The sequence below is a fragment of the Tenrec ecaudatus genome, chromosome 15 (assembly GCF_050624435.1).
Source record: "Tenrec ecaudatus isolate mTenEca1 chromosome 15, mTenEca1.hap1, whole genome shotgun sequence".
NCBI classification, from domain to species: domain Eukaryota; kingdom Metazoa; phylum Chordata; class Mammalia; order Afrosoricida; family Tenrecidae; genus Tenrec; species Tenrec ecaudatus.
In genome coordinates, this window is record NC_134544.1 from 20,478,951 (window position 1) to 20,491,527 (window position 12,577).

General features: G+C 43.1%; 1 non-coding gene across 1 annotated transcript; it reads left to right on the forward strand.

Annotated features, from left to right (window-relative positions):
* Positions 1-8,748: 8,748 nt before the first annotated feature.
* Positions 8,749-8,855, forward strand: LOC142428362 (U6 spliceosomal RNA). Its single transcript, XR_012780280.1, has one exon. It is a non-coding gene; the product is annotated as a U6 spliceosomal RNA (small nuclear RNA).
* The last annotated feature ends 3,722 nt before the right edge of the window (positions 8,856-12,577 follow it).

Consider the following 12,577-nt stretch of genomic DNA (forward strand, 5'->3'; position numbering starts at 1 on the left):
TTGTCAGGTAAGGTTCACCCATCATGAAGGAGTTAGTGTTAGCATTCTCATCCCATGTGGAATAACCTTCAAAGACTTGGCAAATTTTCCATTTCAGCAATCATCCCAGGCTTCTCTTTGCAAATACCTTTTCCTCCTTTATTCCTGGTGGTAGTTACATCATTTCATGTCAACTTGATGATATATCAAAGTGGAGAGGTGGTATTCAACCTGTCAATCGGGTTGCAGCATGATGGTGCCGCCCTGTGGGCGTGGCCGTCTCATAAGGAGGATCCTGGGAACCTCCCCTTCTGTCTTTCTGCCTTCATCATCCTGTTGGAGGGCCCTAGTTGTTGCCAGAGCCCTGAAGATGTGTCCACTGCCACTGGATTCACGGGATTTGCCCCCACTGGCTGTGATATTTCAGCATTCTGCACCATTGCCTGTGGCTTCATGAGTCTGAAGAGGGACTTATGGACTTGGACTGATGGACATGAGTTGGACTGAGCTGGGATGTTTTCCTGACATACAATTACTTCTTGATACAAAGCTCTTTCTAATGCATATGTGGGTGTCACTGACTTTGTTTCTTTAGTCAACCCAGCCTAACATATTCTTATTTGTGTATCTAGCACTGTGGGGATGCCCAAGTTCAAGTATTAGGTAGATTTAGGATTTGGCAAGCAAGATGGCTAAATTTATTCAGAAAATGTTAAGGTAGTCTAACTCTAAGACACACTTTACGAACAAGCCAAAGGAGAAATAAAACATATTATGAAGCTCCCTCATCCTCTCAAGCCAGATCTTATCTCAAGACAAGAATTCTAAGTGTTAAATAGAGGGGATAAGGTATATTTTAAATCAGAAGAGGTCTATAAACCTGGTCACTTGATTTGTAAATCTCAGAGCTACTTTGAAGCCATTACAGGTCTGCTTTAATTATTTTATTTCATTTGATTCATAGCCTAGCAATTTGTTTGGTAGCTGCTGTTGTTCATTTCAAACTGCTGTTTAGAAAATCATTACCATTTTGGATTTTAATTAATTTTCAAAAAAAAGTATTTGGTTTATTTGCATAAATAATTTGCATTTATAAATGTTTGGGTTGCCCTTTCTTAGTCCCAATGAACCCTAAGGAACAGCATGTCAAAACATATGTTGCTAGTCCTATTTCTAGACCTCATAAAAAACACCCAGAGAACTCAGAGATAGTGGGAGGCAATATGGCAAAGTGCTTTGCAGGCAGACACACCTGGCCCTACCTGATTCCATCACGGGTGATTGGAAGTATTTGATGGCCCTTGGTTTCTTCGTTTGGAACAAGGGGGATTAAAAGACTTACCGTGATTCCAGCTAGGTTTAGACAAGGTTAAATTAGAAGTAGGAGCAGAGTGTCTGACACAGAGTTGGCACCTAATGAATGTTCCTTCCCTTTTCTTCCACCCCCTGGATTTCAGAACAGGGATCTGAGAGAAGAATGTTCATCCCTGTTCTTACAAAACATTCTTAATAAGCTCTACTTCCAAATCTCTTTTTAATTCATCCACAATTTGACTTCCTCCTTCTCTTCCTTGTTCCAGCTCAGCAAGAGCTTCCCCAAGAGAAAAAGCAAGTCAGACCCAGACCTTCTCTTTCCATCAGTGGAGTCACCTCTGATCTATGCCCTCTAGCACGTGCCAGACACCACTGTCTTTCCCTGCACTACCTTCTCTCTTGCTCAGCCTGCCTGCTTTATGCCCTGTAGGTCCCATCATTTCCTTTCTGCCTGCTTGCAGCCAAAGAGGAAGGGAGGGTGGAAGTTGCACCTCCATTTAAGATCCATGTGTCTGGCCTGCCTGGGATCCAGGAGATTTTTTAAAAGTCAGGGTGTGTCACTTAGGCAATAGGGAAACTTCAAGCCGGATTCTTCGGGTTCCCTGGGTTAAAATTCTGCCTGTTCCTGCTATCTCCACCTTTAGGGTGGGAGGCAAACTGAAAGATAATTTACAGAGAGCTGTAATAATCAAGCTTTGTTTCATTTTAAACCAGAATGAAAGAACACAAAGCAACGTAGAGTCTTGTAGGTTCTCCCTCTCAAACTCGAGTGAATGCTTCTTAGATTTAATAGTAACCTAAAGGCAAGCTAGCAAGTGCTTTACACTTACACTCATCAACCAAGGGAAGTTGAATCAACATGGTGGTTGATGGTTAGGTTTAGGATCAAGTTGTTACATCTGAATGGTAAGGGTGGAGTCCAACCTATCAATCGGGCCACAGCCTGATGACACCTCCACGGGGATGACTTTTTTATAAGAGAGTCACTGAGGAGAACTGCTCTTTCTCACCGTTCTTTGCCGTCCTGCGTGTCTGGGTTGATGGCCCATGCTACGGGACGCCCCTGCCATGTTCCTGTCATATCTCATCCACAGGTGTCTGCATCCACTGGCCTGTGGTCTCCCAGCTTCCTACTCTGCCTTCTTGCTTCATCAGTTGGCAGCTGTGTGAATCTGCAAGCCTCTAGCTAGCTTCTCACCCATGGACTGCAGTTGGACTGGGCTGGGCTGCTTTCTTGGTATAGAATTCTTCCTTGATATAAAGTTGTTCCATGTGTGTATGTGTGTGTGTGTGTGTGTCCTCATTTTGTTTCTCTAGAAAACTCAGCCTGACAGAATTGTTCTTCCTCATTGAATGTGAGTCTATTAAGTTGTAATTTTAAGAATTCATTGATTTTAGTTTAGAAATATCATCATGATTATGCATATGCTTCACCTCTCTTAGAATCTAGAAAAAGGATCTGTACTTCATGAGCAGCGAGGAAACACCCTTTGGCCTAGAAGAGTACAGATCACAGAATAACCTATTGAATTCCACTTTCTTTCTTTCTTTCTTTCTTTTAAAAATCATTTTATTGGGGGCTCTACAGCTCTCATAACATTCCATACATCAATTGTATCAAGCATATTTGTACACATGTTGCCATCATTATTTTTAAAACTTTCTATTTGAGCTCTTGGGACTGCAACGCTTTTTTAAAAATCATTTTATTAGAGGCTCATACAACTCTTATCACAATCCATACATCCATCCACTGTGTCAAACACATTTGTACATTCGTTGTCATCATCATTCTCAAACCATTTGTGAATTCTATTTTCTATACAGCCTCTCACCCCAACACACACATTCAAGTCACACGCAAGTAATCTTACTTGCTGGTTTGGACTACTTCTTAGGTGGGCCTGACTAGAGAAGAGAAAATTCTCAGTGCACCGTCAGCAATCAGCAAGAGGCAGCATAACCATAATGAAGCAAACCACACATGGACACCATTTTTCCATCTGTAGATTTCTTTTTGACCTGCAATATCTCAGTTAGTCTGAAAACAATTTGTGTTTTCCTCCACTACTATCCTAGAGCTCCTGGGTGGCACAAATGGCTGGAAATCAAAAGATCAAAATCTCAAGTCCACCCCGAGGCATCATAGAAGAAAGAGCTGGTGATCTCCTTTAGAAAAATCTGCTATTGGAAACCCTACTGAGCCCGCTTCTTGTCTGCCACATATGAGATTGCCATGCATGGAAATGGACTTAACAAAAACTGGTTTGATATTAATATTGTGGTTCCACAATGAGGGAATTGGACTTACATAGGAACTCTACCTTTCCCAGGGCAAAGGTTTCCTCTAACTCTGAATGTGCCACTTAGCCATTGCACTAACCAAGTGTCCTTAGTCAACAAAAGAGACCAATAGATGCCTAGGAAAGCCACTAAGGACTTTGATGATGATGGAATGGGAGCAAATGCAATATGCTCTTTTGTCTAAGAGAGATTCAGGAACTAACGTCAAAAAGTATTGTGGCATTTACATTTGGAGTACAACCTTCCCATTTTACTTGTTCACCTCTTCTAGGTGTCTAGGGGTGGGAAGTAAGCAGATAGTTTGTCCCTCGGTCCTCAACTCTCATTCCTTATACAAACTTTCAAGGTATGTTTTGTATACCTTGCATCTGACAGCCTGGTCGTCTTGCCCAGAGAATGAAGATTACAAATTTTATTTAGATGCAGGGTGTCTCTATATCCCAAGTGATATCATGGGAACAAAACAAACAACAAGCATCATAAGAGACATGGTCTTGACTCATTCGCATGTTCTATGCATTTGCTAGTCAGGTGGATATGGCTACCCATTTGGTTTAGCTGTTCCAAAATAGCCTAGACCTTTCACATCAAACTCTGAAAGGAAATATGATCATCCAGAGAATTTCTACTCCAACTTGAGAGCAGGTTTTAGAGATGATAACACAAAACAAGTCAACTCAGGAGGCTAGGAGAGGAAAAACAGCCACAGCCTGGTGGTTTATTATTAGAACATCCCCTAAGGTCAAGGACTCCCCTGGAATTGAGCAGGCTCACTGAGTCTCTTTCTTCACAGTTCTGATAAAGGCCCAGCATTCATGACAAGATTAGCCATATACTGATAATAACCATAAACAACAAGAGCAACTTCAGGTTTGCTAGTCAGGGAGGGCATTAATTACGAGTGATAAATGATAGCCCTTGCTCATCCTGAACTTGAACACAGGTGATTCAGAAAGGCTGAGAAGTACGACTGCTTCGTTTTGAATGTGATATGATTCCAATCCTCGTGGTGAAGGAATTCGGAGGAGAATTGGTCAAGTGGTCAGGATCTAGTCAGGAATACGGAAATGATTCGAGGTGGAATCCTCGAATAGCAGGAAGGAAGCCCCATGACAGGAAGACTTAGAGAGGAGACAATCAGACCCAATGGACTCAGGTCATGGGAGGTGAGGTGGTAGATTTAGACTGGTGGTGGTGGTGCTTCTGGGGACAGTCGGCTTTTAAAGGGCATGACCCAAGACTCGTAGAAAGTGATTTCGTGGTGTGTTAGGACATCCTAACAAAACCCACAGGTTAGACCTGAGTTAAAAACAAAAATGTAGAAAGACATTTGGCTCATTCACTTACTTATTCATTCTCTCCCGCCCCCAACAAACATTTACTCAATGTTTCATACTAGTGTGCATGTTAGATGCTAGTAATACATAGGTGGAAAAAGTCGGAGAATTCCTGGGAGCTTAGTGGTTGCTAAGCATTGGGCTGCTAATGGAAAGGTCAGGGATTCAAACTCGCCAGCTACTCCCTGGGAGAAATTTGGGAAGTCTGTCTCCATAAAGAGTTACTGCCTCTGAAACCTGCGGAAGCAGTTCTACTCTGGCTGGAACAGTCAACTTAATGGCAGTGAGTTTGGTTTTGGATCCATTGAGGGAGAGGCAGTCATAGATCCAAGACAGAGAGTAAGGACATGCAAAAGCCTGGCTATCTGGATGAGCATGGCAGTTACTTTTTTCTAATGAGGAAAATGAGGAGCCATACTTCAATGACATTTAGTAAATATTTTCTGGCAATGGGAAACTTCTGTTTGAAAATTAATTTTTATAAGAAAAGAGAAAAAAATGATTAGGGCAAAGACTGTACAGATGTGCTTTATACAATTGATGTATGTATATGTATGAACTGTGAAAAGAATTGTATGAGCCCCAATAAATTGTTAAAAAAAAAGAAAATTAATTTTTATTTAAATAACTCAGTACAGTATATATATCCCTAACACTCAGATCAAGATAAAGGGAATTTCTATTTTTTTAAAACATTTTATTAGGGCCTCATACTACTCTTATCACAATCCATACATACATCAATTATGTAAAGCACATCTGTACATTATTTACCCTCATCATTTTCAAATCATTGCTCTCCACTTAAGCCATTTGCGTCAGGTCCTCTTTTTTCCCCTCCCTCCCTGCTCCCCCCTCCCTCATGAGCCCTTGATAATTTATAAATTATTATTTTGTCATATATTGCCCTGTCCGACGTCTCCCTTCACCCCCCTTCCTGTTGTCCATCCCCCAGGGAGGAGGTCACATGTAGATCCTTGTAATAGGTTCCCTCTTTCCAACTCACTCACCCTCTACCCTCCCAGTATCACCCCTCACACACCTGGTCCTGAAGGTATCAGCCGCCCTGAATTCCCTGTACCTCCAGCTCCTATCTGCACCAGTGTACATCCTCTGCTCTATCCAGACTTGCAAGGTAGAATTTGGATCATGATAGTGGGTGGGGGGGGGGGGGAGGAAGCATTCAGGAACTAGAGGAAAGCTGTATTTTTCATCGGTGCTACATTGCACCCTGACTGACTCATCTCCTCCCCTAGACCCTTCTGCAAGGGGATCTCCAGTGGCCGACAAATGGGCTTTAGGTCTCCACTCTGCACTTCCCCCTTCATTCACTATGGTAAGATTTTTTTTTCTGTTGATGGCTTATACCTGATCCCATCGACACCCCGTGATCGCACAGGCTGGTGTGCTTCTTCCATGTGGGCTTTGTTGCTTCTGAGCTAGATGGCTGCTTGTTCACCTGCAAGCCTGATAAAGGGAATTTCTATCCGCCACAAGACTCCTTACTACTCCCTCCCAGTCAATTTCCTCTGCCCAGAGGACACCACTGTTGTGATTTCTATCAACTTAAACTACTGGTCTGACTTGAACATCACAGAAAAGAAATCACAAAATGTGAGGAGGCTTCAAAAAGTTCATGGAAATCCCCGATATTTTCCTTTCTTTCCACAGGTGTCTAAAGCCCTCGAGAACGTGCTCTTTGCGGCTGTCTCTTTCTACTTATCATTGATTCAAAAGATTCACCCAGGCTACGTAAATGCCTCTGTACCAAAGTGAGGTAGCAGGGGAGGCAATTCTTGGATTTTCTAATTTTATTGAACAGATTTAATTGGCTGGGAATGGAGCAACAGATGGTGGAGTGGAAACAGCATAAAAGTTTAGATGCAATGGGGGTGGGTTTCAGGTTCGAAGAGAAGCCACTGCTAGCTGTGTAACTTGAGGAGAGCATTCTCCAAACATTGTTCGCTGGGAGATGAAGAGACCAGAAGCACCTCCTTACCAAAAACTCCTAATAAAATATATGCAAAAGAATGCTTCAAAGCTGTCAAGGACTGCACTAAATAGATGTTCAAAGGTCTTCATAGTTTATTGTTGGGTGTATTTATAAGTGGCTAAAGACATGTAAAAGACAGTGTTTTCTATTAGCCCATTTAAAACGCGTGCATTTAGCAATCCATTGGGCTCTATGGCTCAAATGCAATTCAATTAACACTCAACAATTGCCTTGTTAAATTTTAAGCCTTATTCTAGCTGCATGGAATCTGAAGCTGGAACATGGCTTGGTGTTCGAAGTCTTGGGATCTGTTGCCAAATCAAATAATACCTTGAATTCACCAGACTTGCTAACACCTGTAATAATGCACATTAAAAAGTACCCTACCTGGAGCATCTCGTCCCTTCTGTTACAAGACTTGCATTGTAAACCCACAAAAACATTCCACAGAAGGAAGGAAAGGTTTGGGATTTCTTCTTCATTCTTCTCACTCCCCACTCCCCCTGATTTTCAGTTTGGGACCACGAAGAGAAACATACAGAGATGAATGCCTCTTGAAATAAGAAGTGATAGGACATGGCTAGAATGGAAACGAATTCTTTGAAAGTCAAGTTGGGGAAGGCAGTGTTGCGGCTGACTTTTGAATCCCTGGAATTAATTGGTCAGTTCCTTGTTTGCCAGTCAGAATTAGGGAAAAGGCTCGGTCAGATTCCCTGGCAATTGTTGTATTTTTTTTTCTGTCTTGCTGATGGAGAAGAGGAGGGATTCGTTTTCTCAATGGCTTCTCTGCCAGCCATCATCTGCAGAGCCCTGCTATAAACGTGAAACCAGAAACGTTGGCGGGAGAAGACATTAGCCAATCCCCTACCGGGCTGTAAGTAATACCAGATCCTCCACCTGGCACCATTAATAATCCTATTCAATGAACCCTTTATTATTAATATTACTGGTATAAAAAATGACCCCACGCTTACAGGTGTAACTTAATGAGGCCCATGTTGCAGCCAGATGTCTGACAAAGCAGACTCCCTCACCACAGTCCCCATCTTTGTGCTTATTTCATGAAAAGAACCCATCTGAAAGCATTCATTTCAAAAGCATATTCATCACGTAGCCTGGTGGGTTCAGGAGTGACGCGCTTCAACTTAAGCTTAAACAGATGGAAAAAACCTGGGAAATGTATTTGACATACCTATTTCTTTTTTTGCAGCAATTATCTAATTAGAACTGCCAAATGCATTTTCTTCTCTTCCCTTCCTTCGTGAAAATGCCAAGATGTTGGCGTGCTGTCAGATCCTCGAGCTAGGAGGCCTGCTTGTCATTCAATTGACCTCCTCTCGCTGACCATCGGGGAGGAGGTTTAGTGAATTTCTTTCCTTTCTGTTACCCATGTTTGTTAAAAGCAGATTCTTGCCAAAACTCAAGTGATCATTTAGAAGCTGATTTAGGAAGAGCATCACCTCATTGGGACAATGCAGATTTCTCGCTTACCTTTCCGGGCCGGGTCATGGGGAGGAAGTAGGATATGATACGGGCAGGGACCATTTTGGTTACAATGCCTGGGGGATAGACCTGCTTTCGTCTGCCAACTAGGAGCATGTCACCATCGAATCAACTAGTGTCAGGAGGGTCAAGTCTGGGATCTCACTGTGCTGAATCCCTAGTTCTAATTCTTCCTTTGCAGGAGGTTCAAGGTTAGGATAGGGAGGCTCAGGGGGAAATAGTGTAGGCTGAACTAGACAGATCTTACATTGATCCTAGAAGAACAGCATAAAGTGGAGAAGGACCTACAGAAATATTCACGGTAAAGAAGGATCCCCCATGCTCACTTCGGCAGCCCATATACTAAAATGGGAACGGTACGGAGAAGACTAGGCTGGCCCCCGCGCAAGGATGACATGCAAATTCGTGAAGAGACTCCTTGAGAAGTTTGGGAAACATCCTTTGGTCTGCCTCCTTACCTTTCTCTCCAGGAAAACACCTGAGGGCACTCTGAGGTTGGTCAAGTATCCTTCATGTACTTGTACATTGGTGGCCTGTGTACCTTCATGGTTGGTCCACTCCTTAATCCAGTGCTATGAGCTGCCATCCTTGGGCAACAGTGAGAAAAGATACACAACTGATTATCTAATAGACCCCACCCCCTACCTCAAGGCCTCCTCTCTTACCTGGAATATGCCTCTGTGGTCAAACTCAGCTCCAGAAAATGGGTATTTTGATCTCTCCTTTTTTCTCATCTCTGTTAAAATACTCACCAGTTTCTCTCTCTGCTTCTTCCTGCCTCTGTTCATTCTCCCTCTATGGACAAACATCTCTCTCTTAAGTGGTCCGGATGGCAGGAAAGATGGCTGATTAAGCTTTCAAGCATTACTACCTTGTTCACCTGGAAAGAGGACAATTTCTGGTTCTAGGCCCCCAATTCTCCAGCAGGTGCTCTGATGGACTCTCTGCCTCCAATCCCTCTCCCACAAAGCAAGAATAGGTTGGAGCCAACTGTGAAGAACAACTAGTCAGTCATTGTAGAGATTTCAAGTAGCTGAGCCTTAGAAGATCGGTAGGCCAGCCAGAGGAGAGAGAGATTACAAGTCGATTGTGGAGGCTCTCAGCTCGGCCAGAGTATTTGATAAATTGTCACTACAATTGTTTCAAGAACATTAATCTGCCCAAATCTGGGATGATTAAAGTAGGGAAAGACTGGAGGCAGGGAGGGGAGTTAAAAAGACATTACTTTATCTATAAAGATGCTCATTACAGAATTGTTTATAATATTAGAAACCATGAAAATGTCTAACACTCAAGATCAGGTAATAATAATGACGATCGACCTTGGCAGAGCCATGAGACGGCAAACTGTTCACTCAGCAACAATTTTGCTACGGAAGCTCGTTGAGGGAGTATACTTCAGAGTTCAAGATCTCCTATTAGCCAGCCTCTTGGGGGCCATCGATCTCTCCCAGCACAATTTAAAGTCATCGAGGTTAGAAGCAGTTTAGTTCTAAACTTGAATTTGCCAAACCAAAGCCTATTTTCCAATAAAAATATGACTTAGGCTGATTAGATAAGATGATAAAATCTCTTTTGTCTCCTCTCCAGGAGGACTTACCAGTTCATCCTATGATTTTTCCATCGTGCTTGGTCAAAATAATTGTCCTTAGCCTCATGAACAAACTACACTTTAAAATAAGACAAGCAGGGCAACCACAACACATGTATAAAGTGCTTGGCATGGACCTCCCTTGTGGAACAGAGTTGGGAAAACATGCTGGTGAGAAGACGCTCCCTAGTCAGGCGACTTCTGCCTGGGTTACATGCTATCGTTGTGGAAAAACAGATCATTTGAGATTTCACCACTACCAATTCCAGCATTCTTTTCTAGCATTCCATTGTTTTTTAAGCAGTCTTATTGTCCTGAAATAGTTGTTTGGCTGCTAACTGAAATGTTGGAGGTTCACCTCCACGAGCAGCTCCAGGAGCAATGAGGTTGTCTGCTTCCCTCAAGATAGGCCATCTCTGGAGTCTGAGGCAGGGTCCCCACGAGCCAACTCAACTCGATGGGAGTAGCTTTTAGTGTTTTGGGTTTAAGCTGTTTTTTGGATTACTAGCTATTAGAACTCTTTGAAGTTTAGTTTCCACAGGGGGCGTCCACAGTGAATCTATGTAAAATGAAACTCTTCCGTCCACCTCGTCTTCCTTTGTCTTGAGGTTGCTTATTGGTCTAGTGGTTAAAAAAAAAAGTTTCCTTTATGTTAATGTTTAACCCAGATCAAAAACTGCAGTCTTGGGTCACGATCAACAATGCTCCAAGTTCTCTTCACTTGTAGCCACCAGTCATGACATTTACATGCCCTCGGCTGCTGATGAGTCTGCCCACAATCCCAATGCCGGGTTCTTCTTCGTGTAGCCCAGTTTCGTGGATGATGACCTGCTCGGTATATAGATGGAATAAATACAGTGAAAGGATCCAACCCTGATGGCCACTCGGCCTGATTTGAAACCTCTATGCATTCAAGCAACTGACTCCTGGTCTATGGACAGGTCCTGCACAAGCATCATTTGTTCTGGAATTCCCATTGTTAGTGATGTTTCCTATTGTCGGTTAGGATCTATCCAGTCAAATGTCTTTGTGTAGTCAATAAGATGACATACTGCCTTAAACAATCCTGCTGCAAAACACTGATCCAACTCAGGGTGTTTAAAAGCAAAGCTGTCCCCTTGAGAAGTAAGGTCCATGTGACTCAAGCCATGGTATTTTCAAATGCCTCACGTGCCTGGGCAAACTGGACAAGCAGAGAACAATTCATGCATCTGAATGTTGGCGCTGGTCCCGAATGCCGACTATCCCACCCACTGCCAGGAGAGTGGACAAATCTGTCTTGGAAGAAGTTCAGCCCAAATGCTCCTTAGAATCAAGCACAGAGAGACTAGGTCTCCCATACTTCAGACATGGGATTAGAAGGGATCCTTCCTTGTAGAAGAACATCATTCTTGGTAAAGTAGAGGGTCAGAACAAAAAGGGGAGACGTCAAGGAGATGGACTGACACAGTGGCTGCAGCAACAGGTTCTAGTGTAACACCTATGCGGCTGTCACAGGGCAGGCCCCCATTTTGTTCTCTTGCCATAAGATTGCTATGAGTCAGAACCTGCTAACAGCCCCTAACAACGGCAGCTTGCAATGGTCTGATACAGTAACTGTTTGAAAGAAGTCATGCTTGAAATCCTTTTTTCAAAGGCAATATGCAGAAGATGGGTAAAGCACAGCAAATGAATAAATGATGTTCAAAGGCTGTGGTGGCCAATGAGCATCTCGCAAGACCCAAGCCTGGAGCCCCCACGCAGAGTGGCCACCTCAGAGCAATGATGCGCTTGAGAAAGCCATGTCTCTTGTGAGACATCTTCTATCGGGGCCCGTGGAAAGGGTTTACAAAGAGCCATCGCTTTCATTTGTTACAAGAAAGAACTGTGCTGTGATCACCAAAGGGCAGCATGCATGTAAAATTTATGTAACTCTTTCACACAATGCACTTCAGCTTAAGGAGGTGGGATTCACATGTGTTTCTTGCTCCTACAAATCTACGTTACCCTTTCTTGGAAAAGGGCAAGACAATAATACTAGTTAAATTTATGTGCGTGATGCCTGGATAGTAGAGCTGCTCAAATCGGTAAATATTACCCAGTCCAGGAACCGCTTCTGCTCTTCGGCTTTAAATATCTGCAGCACGAGGCTGTCTGCGGGGTGACGGACTCTTAGCCCACACTCTAACCCTCTGTGGTCTGGTTCTATATTACGAACAGAAGATTATACAATTCAAGCTGCAGTGGGCTTCCTGCCCACAGTTGTTTCCAGGTTCTGCCCACCCTACATGGAGATGACAGAACTTTCTTTCTTAAATAACAGTTTCAAAAGGGAGCTTTTCTATTGAATTTTATACCCTATCTATTTTCATCTCTCTGTCCTTACAAAGCCTCCAACAACTTTCTCTTTCTTTTTCTCTTTCAGCCCAGATGGGGAGGGGAGGTCTTCTCAGTTTCCTTCCCCACGAGCTGTATCAGCAAATCCTTATAGTATCCAGTTCCTTTATCGCCAGTCGACAAGCAAATCTTCACAATATGAATGCATTGATCAATGTATTCGTTGCAGGTACACGTACA